Genomic DNA, 16,569 nt, shown 5'->3' on the forward strand with positions numbered 1-16,569 from the left:
TTTCAAGTTACTGGTGGATACATTCTCGAAGGTACACTAAAACACAAACAAAGCTCACTTGGAAACGAGATTTTCTCTGCATACTTGTGGACACTTTTATTCACGACGAGTTTACTCGACCGACCAGCTACCTAACGCAAACAGGCCATGCACGTTGGACGATTTACTACGGGATACTTGTTCCAACTGAGACTAGAACGAGGACAAAATCTACGTTGTTATCGAATAAAGTAATACGACTGTTGGAATTTGAAAATACACACAGGATACCCTTGGTGCGTTACAAATTTCCAGCTTTACAAATCTAAATACAATTTCGCAAGTAACTTTATATACTATTTCCTCTCATACACTCAGCTGTCTCTTATCATAAAAAAAAGAATTTTAATACAAATATTTTTTGTATTCTTGATATAAATATAATATCATGCAACCCAACAGCTTCTGAAATTCAAATTACACAACGTAATTATTTTTCAGGAGATTACAGTGCACGTTGCGTCACGTATACTAGCCTTTCCTCTCTATGTTACGCGCAATCACAAAGGAGGATGTATGTCAGGAACAAACAAGGAAGCGTAGGACTGGGTCGGTTTCGCTGCTCGGAATAGCGAGTTCGTTGCAAGATCCGTGAAATCTCATTTTACAACGGCACGATCCGATCGGCAAGAAAGGGAAAGGCGGAGAAACAACGATGGAAAGAGTTGGTTAATGCGGTATCGCGGGCAAAGAAATCGATGAAACCGATCCGCGGTCATAAATCATGACGCATAAGGGAGAGGGAAAGCTGGGGAAATAAATGTCCTGTCTGACTGGCGTTGAAAGACTTTGCGGGGGAACAATTTACGATTAAGTCGTGTGACGTATCGAAGAAGCAGAGCGCGTGAAAATAAATCTCACGTCGTTCAACGACGTTTACCTGGTTGGAAAACCAAGCGAACGTTTGCTCGAGAGTTCAGCCTCGAGATAAAGAGAATTCATGATAAACGATGCGGCAGTTTGACCGAATCGTTTAATCCTGTAATCAACGATCGCGAAACTCTCTGACGATGGTCGCGGGAAGAAATTTCAGTCGCGTCTCAGTGGGAAGTTCGTTTCGAAAGGAAAGTTAGCGGCGTACGTTGCTGCAAACAACGTAGTACGCCTCTTAGGAATCGCTTTGTTATCGGTTTATACGTTTAGAAGTTTCCACCGGCATCGAAAGTCCAGAAACTTTATCTCGTCCTCGAAAGAATAGACCCGCTGTACGTCTTCCAGGTAATGTTTATCGATCTTCATTTACAACTTTCTCCCTCATGATATATCCTGTCCTCGCATATAAGAAAATACATTTAGCTGTCAGAGAGAGAACAGTTTTAACAACAGAGTTTTTACAACAGTGTTGGAATACTTGCAGATACACCTTTTATAGTATATCGCGTGCGTTCTACGAAACATTTTCATTACGATATTTGACTATTCTGATTATATCGGTGAAATACTAAACAGATCTGAAAGTCAAGATATTTACTTAATTATATTAATAAACTTCAATATTCAGTAGAACTATCTTTAACATTTATTACATGCTTAACATTAGCTATCCATGCTGCATACTATTTTTTTCTCAATTATATGTTTCCAATAAATATCTTGCAATCCTTGTATACCTTTTGAAATTGGTTTCAAATTTTACCAATAGAATCATGACAGTCGTGTCTTTTTACAGTGCTATTGTAATTTCAAAATGTTTCGCGTGACGTACAGCGTGGACATAAAAGTTTCCTGTGACAATACTCCACTACTTTTACGAGCTAGAGTATCAAATACAATTCTACATACCGAGAAGCTCTTAAATAAGATTAAGAAACAACCTGTATCTTTCTGGAACATCGTCTAACCTTCGTTCGAACCGCAAGAACGATACACGCATCGAACCCGACCAGGGACGATTAAAACGCTCAAGAAGAACACACAATAGTTGTTTTAAAACAAGGAAACAGCTCGGTTGTGGTAGCATGTGCCGTGCGGCACTGGAGATTCGAGCAACCGTGAATAGGGGATGACTGGGTTCTTTGAAGCGTGCATTTTTGTAAAATATTCATACACGTACCTCTCGCAGCCGAGTCAGAAACCGTAACCACCCCTTGTATTACCGCTTTCAAGTAGCGAAAGAGCACAAGTCACGACTCTACTACGCTCATGTGCAACCCCCTACCGACAATAGCTTCTAAACTAACGTAACGTTAAGTCTCAGCCCTTATTCAACAGACACCCCTATTTCCCTCTCTCTTTTTCACCCCCTGGCTTTCCCAAGGAAGAAAGAAAGAAACGAGTACACTACCTACGACGTATAAACGAGTCGGTAAAGACTACAGCATGCCGGCTTGAATCGAATAAAAGAATCAAGAGCTGAAATTCGAGAGCCAGGTTACAGCGCGTTTCCGACAAACCACGTGCAAGCGAACCATGCTTCCGTGAACTTCTCTACAGGCAGACAGAAAAATACACGTCGGTGTCGATTCTCGGCGTGTTCGTTTTCAGGGTAATCGTCCCTCGATGTTACCATCCCTCTGAATGTATTTGGTTCTATGGTTGTTCGTTTGCGATTCGTATACGAGGGTAGCAGGCGATACGTAAGACAAGCCTGAAAACGTTTTTCCTCGTAATTTCACGGTGCCGCTGGTTTAAACAGCGTAATCCGCGCATCGAAACGCCCACCCTTCCAGCGAACTTAATGCAGATTGCTGTTTAAATGGGAACAATCGACGCCATTATCGGGATGGATTTGCGACGAGCACGGTACGCGGGGTAATTTGCGGAAGTGAAGTCTATCCTGTTGCTAATGCGCGTTTCGTTTATTGTTCCGTTTGTATGGCCGGTTAGTCGGCCAAATAAAACCATTTATAAATCGAATGTCACTGTTTCGTTGTTATTCCCCTCTAATAACACGTGAATTTTCAATGTTTCGTGACTGAACATTGCAATGGACTAATTTTCGATCATAACACGTGAAAAATATCTCGAAAAATCTATTGTTTAATTGCTTATTTATGTGTTTATTATGTCTATAATTATAGCGTATGATTACTGTGGGACATTCTAGTTATAAGTAGAAAATTGTCACAATATCAGTTCAGAAGATCAATTCCATAAATTGGTCAATTCCATGAATCGAAAAGTGCGAAGAAGTAACGATGCAGATTTTTTTACAACCACTACTTTTTTTAACTTTGCCTGGGAATCTGTTGAAAGCTGAATATTAATTCCATGACAGTAAGAAACTAATGAAAAGGTGAAGACTTCTGAGAGGTTCATTAAAACAATAAGAGGATTGCTACTGCGAACGATTCTATCGCGCCAATCGACACAAACTAGAAATCCCATAAGTTTGATAGATTGCCACGTTCTTCCTACGATAATGTGATTCAAAGTTCATTCTGAGATAATAAAGAAGAGATGTATGAACGCAAGACGTGAATTTTCAGTAGAAACTTGCCTCACGAGGCGGACGTTATCAGGCAAACGAACTTGAGCCGAAAGCGTTAAGTTATTTGCCAATCGACACGAAGCTAATTCTTGACTGTATCTCATGAACGCGTCGTCATATTTATGAGATGTCGCCGTACAATATCGCTATCGCGATATCGTGCTATATACATTGCTTGTATTTCCGTGTTGTACCTACAATGTAAATCACTTTGGGTTGGTGTCAAACGGACGTATTGCGTGCGTGGATGCGTGCTTGGGATCGTGCAAACACGCGATCCCTCGTTGCAAAAGCTGAAAATCAACACGGATCCTATTTTGCATCATTGCATCATGCCATCGTATTTGTATGAAGTCTACCGTATATATAATGTCTCTATAGCAACATGTGTATCCTGTGAATTTTTAAATTCACCAACACTCAGAGACGAAATTACACGAATTAATGCAACGTTAATGGAAATTAATCAGTCCAATTGTCAACGTGACATATTGTTTGTTCATCGCATCGCATCGCATCGCATCGATCGATATTCAAAAGAACTCAATATTACTCGTGTTGCTCTGAATACTTCCCATGTAACTTACGCGTAATCGATATTATGAATATTTATTGCGAAGCACAGGAAGATGAGTTCAAGTGAAATTCAAATTTTGTAATAGACAAGGAAACCGGACGTTTAATTGGCACGTTACAGCTCGATACGAGCTGTAACGAATCTAGAACGTTCTCGCGTGCAACAATGCCGACCAATTGAAAAGCATCCTCAAAAGCGTGGATTAATGATCACCACGTGAATCGGCGTTTATTTTCGACCACGAATTTTTAAAGGTACAACCTTGTTTCCTCGGTGACTTGCAACTAGCGTTTGCTTCGCACGAAGTTAATTATGCTTGTAAAACTTCGCGTTCCTCCTATGTGCTTACACAGGACGATGATATAGTTAGTAAACAAAGTTCAAAGCGTGCGTGAAGAAATGTAAACCGTAGAATTCTTCTGTCAACTCTAATAATTGAGAAGATGAAATGCCTGACAATGTTTGTGGTAAAGAAAGAAAGATAGAAAACGAGTTTTCATCGGCAAACGATTCTAAGAGCTGGAATAATTTATTTCTGCTTTTAAAGTTATTATAGTATTAGGTTGTCCGAAAAGTTTCTTTCGTTTCATAAGGTGATATTAGATGAAAAACTATTTCTGTTTTATATTATTTTATTGAATTAGGTATGATCCATTTCGTTATATTTCTATTATTACGTTCGTGCGTAATTCAATAAACTAATATAAAACAAAAAACATTGTGCGTCTATTGTTTCTTTATAAAACGAAAGAAACTTTTCGGACAACCTAATATTACCTATGGTCTAAGAAGATAAAACTGTACTTTATTATATCGTTAACAGACCAAATGAATTATTTTCAAATAATTTTCCGTCTCAGTTAACTCTTCCAGATAAAGCAACAAACACAATTTAGTTTGTAATAGAAATTTAAAATTTTCGTATTGTTTAATATTCAACGTACCAGAGTTATGAATAGGGCAGTTCAAATTTCCCCTTTCAAAAAAATAACAAAGAATTTGTATTTCGCTACTAATCTAAATTTTCAATGTTGGATTTTGAATGTTTCAATCACAAATAATGCAACCGAGTTATTTTACAGTGTAACAGTATTATCCCACCCAACTGTTTTGATTTCAATTACTTGTGAATAATATATTTTTAACTTGTTATTTTTAACAGCTGACAATGTTTAAATAATAAAATCAAAATTTATTTCAGAAATTGTTTCAGAAAATATAACGTACAAAATTATTTGACGTCTGAATAATGAAATATAATTCTAAAAAAATAATTCGCCAGCAGAAATAAAGTAACATACAACATTTTTAAAATATGTTCAAACAATATCGATAAAATTTCATATCAATTAATTATGTGACTGTGTACTTTTTATATAAAAATTCACTGTGAAATTCACTTTTAAAACGTTTTATTTAAATAATGTTCGAACTGACTATTATAACCACTTACATCTTTTACCATTTTATATCCCCCGTTCTTTTTTAAAAGCTAACGTTTACGTTTTATTTTTTCCACCACACTATATTATTCGTTTAAAACACTCAATTACCGTCAAATGTTGATGGAAAGCTTTCACCCCAGAGTGAAAGCGGACAGAAACGATAATTTAAACCTTTTTCTATCAACCGCAGCAATGTTCTGTTCAATTTATCGCCGCTACTATTTCGAACGGATTTTGGACACGCACGCACTCCGCTGCTGATGTATTTACAACGTGTGCCACGAAAAATCTCGTGGAAATTTCATCGTTTTGGGATTCAGCGTTCACCGCGTCAATGTTTGCCGCGTGTCAAAGGATTATATCGCGTAAGTCGCGCGATTTCTTACGCGATATATAGGCAATCATGGCCAGTGTGCGTAGCAAAAGCGCAATGCAACACATTTTCCATGCTTCCCTCGCGCGCTCGTAACCCTGTCAAATATATCTGGTTTATTATACTCTTACGTCGTATATCAGAGCCGATAACCATTAGCGGTATTTTTCCATCGTAACACCGAATATTACGGATTAGTAAATATGCTACAGTCGATGTGCGTGCCGACGCGTGATCTAATTTCGACGATTTCGTCAGTGATAAGACGATAAGACATCGAAAACGTGCAGACATTACAAAAGAAGAGCAAAATTCCTTTTTATTGTTCGCTGTTCGTCTTTTTACGGGCCATATAACTGATTCTCGTAAGAAGTTGGGATAAACGTGACTTAAGGTTTAGCCTTTGACGTGTACTACTTTCTAAGAGGCTAGAAGTGCGTAAGATTTAAAAATTAACGCAGCGTGCTAGAAACAAAGTTCAGTGTGTACAACATGCATATAAAATGGAGAATAAGTACATAGTTTTAGATTATAATCTTTAGATAACCAAAGGTACGAAATTGTGGAAGAATATTTTACACACACATATTTTACGTACGAGGACGCAGGAGAAAGATACGATAAGTCAGATTTCCTGATTTTATACGAAAGCAATTTTAAAATCTATTACCTCGTTAATTAAATATAGATTAATGAAAACTGTCAATGGGCAAAGTCTGTGGAATTCTCTTGAAAAATATTGATACCGAAGATATTAAATCAATGGAATTAAATTCTCTGGAAAAATATAGATGTTTAAAATATTGGTTATTAGATTAGGTATGTCGTTAGCGTTCTCTTTTTTACGAAACTTGATGGATTTATCACCCGAAAGTTTTATATCTTTAAACTAAATTGATTGTTCCCCTTTTCAACTATGCCATATTAAAATACGCCCTTTTAACCACTAAGTATCATTAATCATGATCGGATCAACAGACTTGGACTTGGATTTCACTATAACGTTTCCCTCTTGTTATTTCTGATACATCAAGTTTTATGAAGAAAGATACTGTATTTTAAAAACCTGAAAATCGGATCAACAACGAACGTATTACGCTCTAATCCTCGTGAGTTATCTTACGAATTAACAAACCTAAACAATCACCTCCTCCCACTTTCCGATAAAATGTTTCCTTATCTGGTTCTACGTTTTATTTTCATAGTACCATTTTTTTCGAGTCGTTTGAAAGTGTTAACGAATTAATTAATTAATTAATCGATGTATACTGTCACGAACAAAAGTATTGGCACAGCTTGGCTTTAATTATATAGCTACAAATAAGTCGAACAAAGAACACAACATTCGGTTCATTTTTATATAAACAATAATTATGGAGTTTATATTTTTGGAAGACTATACATATTGCATTTTAATTGTTTACGTAACAACGAGTAATAATGAAATGTACAATAACAGTTGTTTTCATCGAAACAAAAATATTGATTAAACTTATCTTTCGCTGGAAATTTCCTAGGAATTTTTAGAATATTTTGGTATATTTTTTGTTTCATTCATTCATTCATTTGTTTTCTCAACGAAAACATTACGATGTGCAAAGTGAATAATAATACTAATAGCGAAGAATAATAATAAATTTTGCAAAAGAAGTAAATGAGAATATAATGGAAAGAAGTCGTTTCGCCATTAAAAGTGTAATTAAACGATTTAGTAACACAGATAATGTAATAAATACTTCGTAATCTGATTGTTCAGAAAAGTTGATCAAGTAAAAAAAAAAAAAAAAAGGAATATTATTAATGCTGTGGAAAATGATCCTATTACCTTTTTCTCAGAGATCACAGCAAACAATTAACGAAGACCTTAATAAAGATGTTCATCCTATAACCATTCGCCAAGTATTGAAAGATACCAGATGATACCAATCCCAAGTTGCAAGGGGAAAGGCAACAATAAGTAAAATTAATCAGAAGGAAAGGTTAAAGTTTGCTGTGGATTATGTTGCGGAAGAAATAACTATTTGGGACACTTTTTAAAGGCAATAATAAAAAGTAAAGGACGACATGGAAAATATTTCACTACATGTTTTACTGCAGAATTATAAATATGTCAATATTCTGTTTCAACAAAAATACTTGTTACTCCACATTTTATCATTATTCCTTGTTACGTAAACAATTAAAATGCAATATGTATAGTCTTGTAAAAATATGAATCCCACAACTACTATTTATATAAAAATTAACCAAACATATATCATGTTCTTTATTTGATTTATTTGTAGGTATATAATTCAAACCAAGCTGTGCCAATACTTTTGTTCGTGGTTGTAAAGGCAATAATAAATACAACGCCATGTAAATACTTTTTGTAGACACTGTAACTACACCACACTCTTAACCAGTCTCATAAAACATCGTCCTACGACCGTTTACAAATTCATAGCTGCGCGATAATAAAATACAAACCGCTGAAACGACGATGGCTATCATCACGTATGAATCTCGTTAACAAAGGTGCAACAGGGCGTTTTTATAGTATCAAATCTTTCTAGTCGTATAAAAGTATTACCCACTGACTAGGCCTAAATAATCAGCGTGTAAGCGTAATAATAAATACAATGACCATCGTAAATACTTTCTGTAGCTACTGTAACCATACCACATTTCTAACCAGTCTCATAAAACATCGTCCTACGACTGTTTACAAGCTCATAGTTTCGCAATAATAAAATGTAAACCGGTAAAACGACAACGGTGTCACTCGAATCTCGTAAACAAGGGTGTAACAGGCCGTTTTAAATAATTCCAGGTGCACTCGCGCGAGCCTTGAACAATTAACCAACGACTCTCGGCAACATTTTTCGAGACAGCCATAAATTCGTGGCGTCTAGTGCCGCTCCGTTAATAGTACACGTTGTAACGTGGCCCTTGTTGCAAGCGCGGTAACATCAGTCCCGCGTGTCATGCATTAATCCATTTCACAGTGAAAAGGACGATGTCACGGACAGAGTTGCACAGGATGACGTACTGTTTCCCCCCGCGAAATATAGGATTCCCATTGATCAGAGGCCGGCGTTCACTTAGCAGAGTCTGCCTCCGTCTTTGCATAAGGGCTATTGTCTGGCCGAGATCACTAATGGGGTATTCGTGAGGCCCCGAATATCCTGGTCGCATGACAAATCTGCTAATCGGCCTTCGCTCTGAAACGTATAGAATCGTTATGGCCGCGTGAACCCATGAGTGATTAGTTTGACCCGTTTGTGGCGCAGCCGGCTTCTTGAATATTGAACGGAAACGGGATTACATATTCCGATGACGATTCTATGGCCTTTGTACCCTCCATATCCATTGCTTTTTTACACGTGTTAAATACCAATCATGTTTGAATCAGAAGATTGTCTCTTCTATTTCAATGAGAATTTGTTATATTCAGTGGGTGAAAAAATGATTTGCATACTATTAGGTGTGAATAAATTTCGTATCGTTTAACAGTATTCTCATACGATTATTCTGTACTTTTTACTTCAACATTGATAATTCATCATATACGGTAGATGGAAAAAGCTTTTGCATACTATTGTGTTTATTTGCACCATTTACCTTTCAATTAATTAAATTGAAGTACATTAAATTTTGTATCACTTACTAGTATTTTTGCAATGTATGTTTTGAAATATTTGTTATTATAAATATGGAAAAGTATTTATAATACAAAGAATATAAATTAGAGATATTAATAAATATTGTATATATAGTGTCTTTGAATATATTTTAAAAAAATATATATGTACAAATTAATATTAATAAAGGAATGAGTGATATTATTTTACGCAGAGTGTAAAAAAGAGTTGGAATATGTAGAGAATTTCAATATTTCACGGTTGACTGAAAGCTCATGATAAAAAAACCTTTGTCCATATTTTTATCTTCCTCCAAGAAAACAAAACAACACTCTGGTATTTTTAACATCACATTCTTTCGTCCATTGTTGATATAATTATATTTTTCTATAGCAAGACAATTTTTTAAATTACGAAAAAACATAAAAGATATATATGATGCAGTGTTTCAATCGTATTCACCAACATTTTCTTAAAACGTTAAGAATCTTTGTGTTACATACTTCATGACGAAGCTTCTTATAGAACCGGTTAATCTTCACTTGGCAATAAATCAATATATAGATTATGTTTTATAATATCGATTACAAAACAAAAATTTTGAAATATACTTTAATTTGTTAACAAACTAAATTGTTTAAAATTCATGTAATATACAAGTTATACAAAATATTCAAAGCATCTGTTACAATACATGAAGAATAAAATAAATTTCTCTGTAGGTTGTATTTTTTTATATTTTATATCCGGACAAGCTTGAATTTCCATGAACATTCGAATTCTAGATATTGTAGACAATAATTCAATCGGTATGCAAAGTTAATTGAAACTGGGTGTAAAGGTGCACACTATTGGAATGTAGCGTAAGATGCCTTATCAGCTATGTCCTAACGGAGGATCGCGATCCGTGATATATTATGACGCATCGTTATTGATACAAATAGCCGCGATATCATGAATTTATTACGTGGGAAAATTATTCCACGTTGATATCGTTGGTTCGTTTCTAGATCACTAGCGAAGATACGTTTTATCTGATGCGACCGCGACTGGATCTCGAAATAGAATAATTGCCAAGTCAGACGCGCGCTGAAAACGCGGTACGATTCGAATTTAACGCGGGAATATATCAAGATCACGAGTGAAAACTTTTAAGAACGTTTCTCGGGAATTGAGAAGAAAAATAAATTCGTGAGAATGCGACAAACTTTTATGGAACACGACCATGATTTGGATTTTCCAGCATTCTCTCTCTGATATGTGTCTCTATCACGCAAATGCCAGCGATATAAAACCTGTAAATTTGGATTAACATTCGAACCACTGAACAATAGAAGTATGAAGCTTGTATCGGACAAATGAAAATGGTAGGATATATGAAAAAATATAGCAATAAATTTCTGGAGATTTGTAAAGATTAAGTTACTTGAGTATTTATGAAGTCTTTCTCGTAAAGTATATAAATAAAAGCTTGTTTTCCTTTTTATATTAAACAATGCTGAAGACCATTGCGGACAACTTCATAGATTCATCAATATGACGGTATAATAAAAATTGACTTCAAGAAAATCATCAAGAAAAAGGAGAAAAAAAGAAACAGAAACATAAGCAATTGGCATAAAAGTGAAAATGACATAGAAAATGTTCCTCTAATTGCTTCAGTGCGCGATATATAAACTGATGAGAAGAAGCTTGTATTCATATTCATATTTTATCAAAACGAATTTACATTTCACAAACCCTCAAAAATACTCTGTAGCAAATCTATAAAATTCCTATGAAAAGCTACAAATTAGTAGCCTTGTCTCCTTTGATAGTTCAAGTGGTAAAAGCTTTCTAAATTAGACTGACATTACGCTTTTGCAGAGAGAGATATATTCATCTTTTAGAGATTCTAATTACATTTTCCGTTGCATTAGTACTAAATAGCAGCTTTAATTCCGAATTTCATGAAAAATACTGAGAAAGAAACTCGACGCTGACAGCGATGCAATAAGTTAGAAATTTCTCGAGTCAAGTCGAACGTATGACAAATACCTGTCAGCAGGAAAGACAGGAGAAGTCACTAAACGGGAATATTCGATTGATGACTTCCAGTACTATCGCTATTACGAGAAGCATTCGAGTTAACTGCGTTCGAGCATCCCAGGTGTCGACCATGCTCGGTACACAAGCATAACTACTTCCTCTCAACCCTTTTGTTCGTCGAACTGTTTCCTCGCGCCCTGTTCACGTTGCACGCCCCTTCGTTCTTCCATCAATCATTTGAGTTTCGCGCTAGATTCACCCATTATACTCGATTCTCCGTCCCCCAACCACCCACACGCGTCAATTCTGCTCGTTTCGAAGCTTCGATTTTCGAAAAGCGAGCAATTTCGTTTTACATCGACTGTCAGAATTTCGATAACATTTTTGTTTTTCCATCTTTTTGAGAAATCTCCCGACTATACATACACTGTCCATAAGGATCTGAACACTTGGTACAATTTGATAAAAAAATGTATATATTTGTCTTATTTACAAATTCCCTCTACTATTAAGTTTTCACTTCCTACGACGATCAAATGTATTAAATTTTAATTTAAGGTGAGTGCATCTAGCTGTATATTTATAATGAATGAACTAACACTTTACGAAATCTATGTAAATTTGTAAAAATATATATTTCAATCTGAATAAATGTAATTTGGAGATACTTAAAATCAGTGAACTGAGACATCTGCTGCAGGATCAACTTTCATTCATTGTTCAGTCACTGTTCTTTTTATTTCTAATAATTAATATTAACTACTCTTTTCGTTGATACCCAGCAACTATATTACATAAGATTAGATGTCAAAATCAGATCGAACAGTTTTATTTTAAGTAATTGGGATAACATGGAAGTATACGAATACTTGCGGATGGTAGTGTATGTAACGTGAGAATAGTATAAGTCGGTGTATAGCGTTAGAAAAGCAATAAACGCGTAATGGACGAAAAGCTGGTGGAACGTGTGGCTTACTAGTTTTAATAGGGCATTGAGTATTCCTTCAAACGAGCACCGAATTCCACTCGAATAGTCCGCGTAACAAGAATAATTCCATGTAAAAGGGATTATTTGTTGGTATTCATTATCAGTTAGGAAATTTATTTCCACTTCACTGTGGCGATCGAACGACTGTTTCGAAAATTATCCGAGAAATATAGCGGAAACGCGAACGAGTAATTGTGTTTTCGAAGGGATTATTAAATAAATTGAAACTAAAATCCTGTTTACCGTAGCAGCGGCAGTTGTTTTCGAAAAATATCGCTTGGCAGTGCGTGTAAGCGGCACCGCCTGCTGTTGTTGCCATTGGGGAATAGGCGAAATGCGGCAAATGGAATGATATTAAAAAATGATGAGATTTCTCGCAGGATGGTATTGAATTTGATTGGATTCGCTTAATCGAGCACGCGCGTTTATTTCCGTGAATTTTTCGCGTAACAGTGGTAATAAGCGAGCAACGAGGACAGATTAAGTACGCTGCATTGGCTATTTCCCAGTCGCAAAGTTAACGTTCTTTCGTGAGAAATTAATCCACGATTTCGATTCGATGGATTAACCTTTCTCTTGACCATTCGTTACGATTTCATAGAAGAAGTAAGCTGGAAACGCCATTAAATTCTTGCGAGGCAATTACTCGACGCGGTAAAAAGAAGACAAATTGCCCATTAAAACCATCTATGATTACATTCGAACGAAGTTTCAAACATTCTATTGTCGTTTAACACGACAGAAATCTTTCGAATCGATTGGATAACAAAATTATCTGCTGTTTAGTCGTTCGATTCGAAAGTCGATCCACGTTCGTAAAATATCGTAAACATTTTACGACCGGGACACTCGGTAGCACGCTCTCTGCATTCTTGGCCAAGCACAAAGTTACTGTTTCGATAAATTTTGTAGATGATGTCGACGCGATTTCCTCATGCGAACGGTTCGTAAATATTTGTCAAACGTTTCACCAACAGCTTTCCTCCTTCATTCTATACTTTTGTTTAACATGGGATATATCACACAACGATATCCTATCCTCGTGTCTTTTATCCTCTTTTTAATATCGTTTGCCTTTGTTAAACCTAGATTAAAGTCTGGCGAGGCAAAAGGGCAAAGTTTAATGTCCTTTTCGTTTCATTCTCACTTGCGGAGATTAGAACTTATAAATCGCGATGGTGCATGCGAGGAAAGATGATTAAAGTATCAAAGTATCCGAACCCGCGGCGTGGTGGGAATAAATTTAACGGGGGCATTGTCTGAGAAAACTAATAACGTCCCGTGAAAAGCAACCTTCGAGGACCTAATGCCAGTTAGAGTATCGGTAAACTTTATCGGGAAGAAGACCGACTGAAATTTTAATAAAGATCTCAGAGAAGTTTGTTCCTCTCCCTGCCACTCGACTTCCCTCGATCATCGAAATCTATTACATTCGAAACAATATTTCTCCGTCGAATATTCTACTTCAGCTGAAACTACTCATCGTTCTATAATATTTTTACGCGTTAATCTAGATGAAACTCGAGGACGCGTTTTAATTACTCTTTCAGTTAAATCCTCGCCCGGCCACCAAGCTCTTGCTCGCAAGTTATTAAACCCTAATTCAACCTAGTTAGAACACTTGCTCTCGGAAGATTCGACTAACAAAACTTGCTGCATCGCGAACAGACGCACCGAAACGAAGTGCGCAGCTACGAGACAATGTCGGAAGTTCGTTTCACGTGACCTGAAACCTAGCCGTTGATATTGCCACGAAATTCAGCGTATAAAATTGGCAGAATATCGTATAGTGTTTTATCAAATTTCAATGAAAATTGTAAAAAAGGATAATACCCCTCGATGTGTACTAGATTAAAAAGAGAAAGTAGAGAAAGAAGATCGCATTGTGGTTGGAAGCTCACCTCTAAATAAATGGTATTTCCTTTGTTGTTTCGTTGTCGTGTACACGAAAGCGATCCTCGCCTTTGATGCACTGGACCGCGTGCAGGGAGCCGGACAATGCTACGAAATCAAGCGTCGCGATTGCGAATGGAGCTCGTGGAACGACAGAAACTCCGTGGTTACACACTCCGAAATCCTCGATCGGCTCTCCAACACCTTTCTCTATGTACGTTCGTCACTTGGTAGAAAACCGTTCCAATAATAATACGCACGCACTTTCACAAGCTTCCAGGATAAATTTTTCGAGCTTCATCAGCTACTAGACATCCTATCGCGTAACCGAACGAATAACGATGTACGATTTACTCTAAGAATATTCGATCGAGCAACCTCGAAGGAATTCGCAGCGACACTGTTATTCTTATTCCATGGAAAGACGAAACCTGTAATATTTCTCAGCCGCGGCACTTGTAATTACGCTCGCAATTCGCAGAAAGCTTAAGGTAGAAACTGGTGGGGACACAAAGGGGAAGAAAGTACAGAGTAGTAGGGGCTTAGAAGGAAGGAAAACTTTCGATTGCCGATCGATCTACCGATCTGGCAATCATTCGGTGAAACATTTCCTCCGACAGCTGGCGATCGCAATTTTCGAAATATCCGACCTACAAATCATTCGCGCCCCAGTAACCAACCCGCGCGCACTTTAATTTCGTTCCTCTTTTCTTCCCTCGATACTTTTGCTCTTTCACTCTGACGCAAAATTTCTCTCCTTCCTCTATATGTTTCTCCCCTTTATCACCTTCCGCGGAACACGTTACGCGAAACACGGGGCCCGATTTATTTATCGGCGATCGACGGATCGATACCACGGATCTCGCACTTGCACTGGCACATTCAAGCAGCCGAGCATGATGCGCCGCTACGAAGCCGGAACGGCGTGTCGTGCATTCATAACGTGATTATAAGCGGCGATGCGAGGCGAGAACTTTCCGCTCGTGGATCGTCCAGCCTCGTCCACGGTGAATATTCAACGACCAACAATTCGTCGGTCCGTCCAACTACTCGGCTAAGATCCTACTGGCTTCCATTGAGACGAATAGTTCGATAAGAAACGCGCACACACTTGGACAAACGACGAGTAAAATCACGCACGAGGATGCGCGTCCTGTGGAACGATTTTCGCCAATGTCCCTTGTCCTCTGGCTCTCTTTGTCTGTATCTCAGCGACTGTTTCCACTTACTAGGCGCTACTTTACGGAACGTAAGCGCGAATAAACACGAAGATTCCAGAGATTTCTCGATTCCAGGCCACTGAACACGAATGGCTAAAAGAGTCACCGATGAACGAGGGATAAACAAAACCAGCGTTGATACTTGTGTTTACAAAGTCGTGGCAATTGACCGCATTCGAGTCTCGAAAACAATCACTCGCGTTTTTTCTTCAACACGTTTCGTTGATTCCCTCGAGAACGCGAATATTCTCTGCCGTAGTTTTGACTTTATATTCCTCGTCGAGGATTCGTATCCTTTTGCCGCTGATTTTTCCATCTTCTTCACATGTTCGACGATCGTGCTGTTTCACGGTGTCGGCTTACGTTCGCCGGATCTTTCTTTCGTCTGGTGATCATAGCACGTCGGAAACGATGCGCTGCGATTTCTTTTCCTTTTCTTTTCTTTTCTTCTCGTATTTTCCTCGTCTTTTTGATGACACAGTCGGTCGATTGTTTCGCGGCGTGTTTCGGGGTGTCGCGTGAAAAAGGGGTTGAAAGCGTGGCGGAATCGCCAGGACGGAATCTCTTTCCCTTTCCTCGAAAAGTAGTCGCACCTTGGCGGGGGATGCGCGCGCGAAACCACCACGAGTGATGCTGGGCTCGGACTGGAGCCTCCGGCGCGGCGCTAGCGTCGCCGCGACTCGGGCCAAAGCGGAATCGTCACCCCCGCGCCCCACCACGCCGTGTCCACCACCCTTATCGGCCACGGGGTGGTAACAGTGGCGGAGATATCACATACATCACCCTACACCAATCTTTTCTTTTTATATTATTTATATCGAAAGAAGTACTCAATTTTGAATTTGAAGAACTCAATTTGAAGAAACCAATATTATGGAAGATTATTAATTATCAATTGTACGTATCATTTCCTAGTTTCCCGGCTGAAATGTAGGAGCACAATCTACACGTTA

General features: G+C 37.7%; 1 protein-coding gene across 4 annotated transcripts in view; it reads right to left on the reverse strand.

The window, feature by feature from the left end:
• LOC132911272 (basement membrane-specific heparan sulfate proteoglycan core protein-like) overlaps window positions 1-16,278 on the reverse strand; it is a 175,786-nt gene extending 159,508 nt beyond the window's left edge. For 2 of the 4 annotated variants that reach the window (XM_060967832.1, XM_060967831.1), the window contains exon 1: window positions 14,405-16,277. The gene's annotated coding sequence lies outside the window, so the exon portion shown is untranslated. Of the gene's footprint in view, window positions 1-14,404 lie in introns of all 4 variants that reach the window. The other 2 variants (XM_060967830.1, XM_060967833.1) reach the window with 2 other exon arrangements.
• Between the last annotated feature and the right edge of the window lie 291 nt (window positions 16,279-16,569).

This window comes from Bombus pascuorum, chromosome 10 (assembly GCF_905332965.1).
Source record: "Bombus pascuorum chromosome 10, iyBomPasc1.1, whole genome shotgun sequence".
Taxonomy (NCBI): Eukaryota; Metazoa; Arthropoda; class Insecta; order Hymenoptera; family Apidae; genus Bombus; species Bombus pascuorum.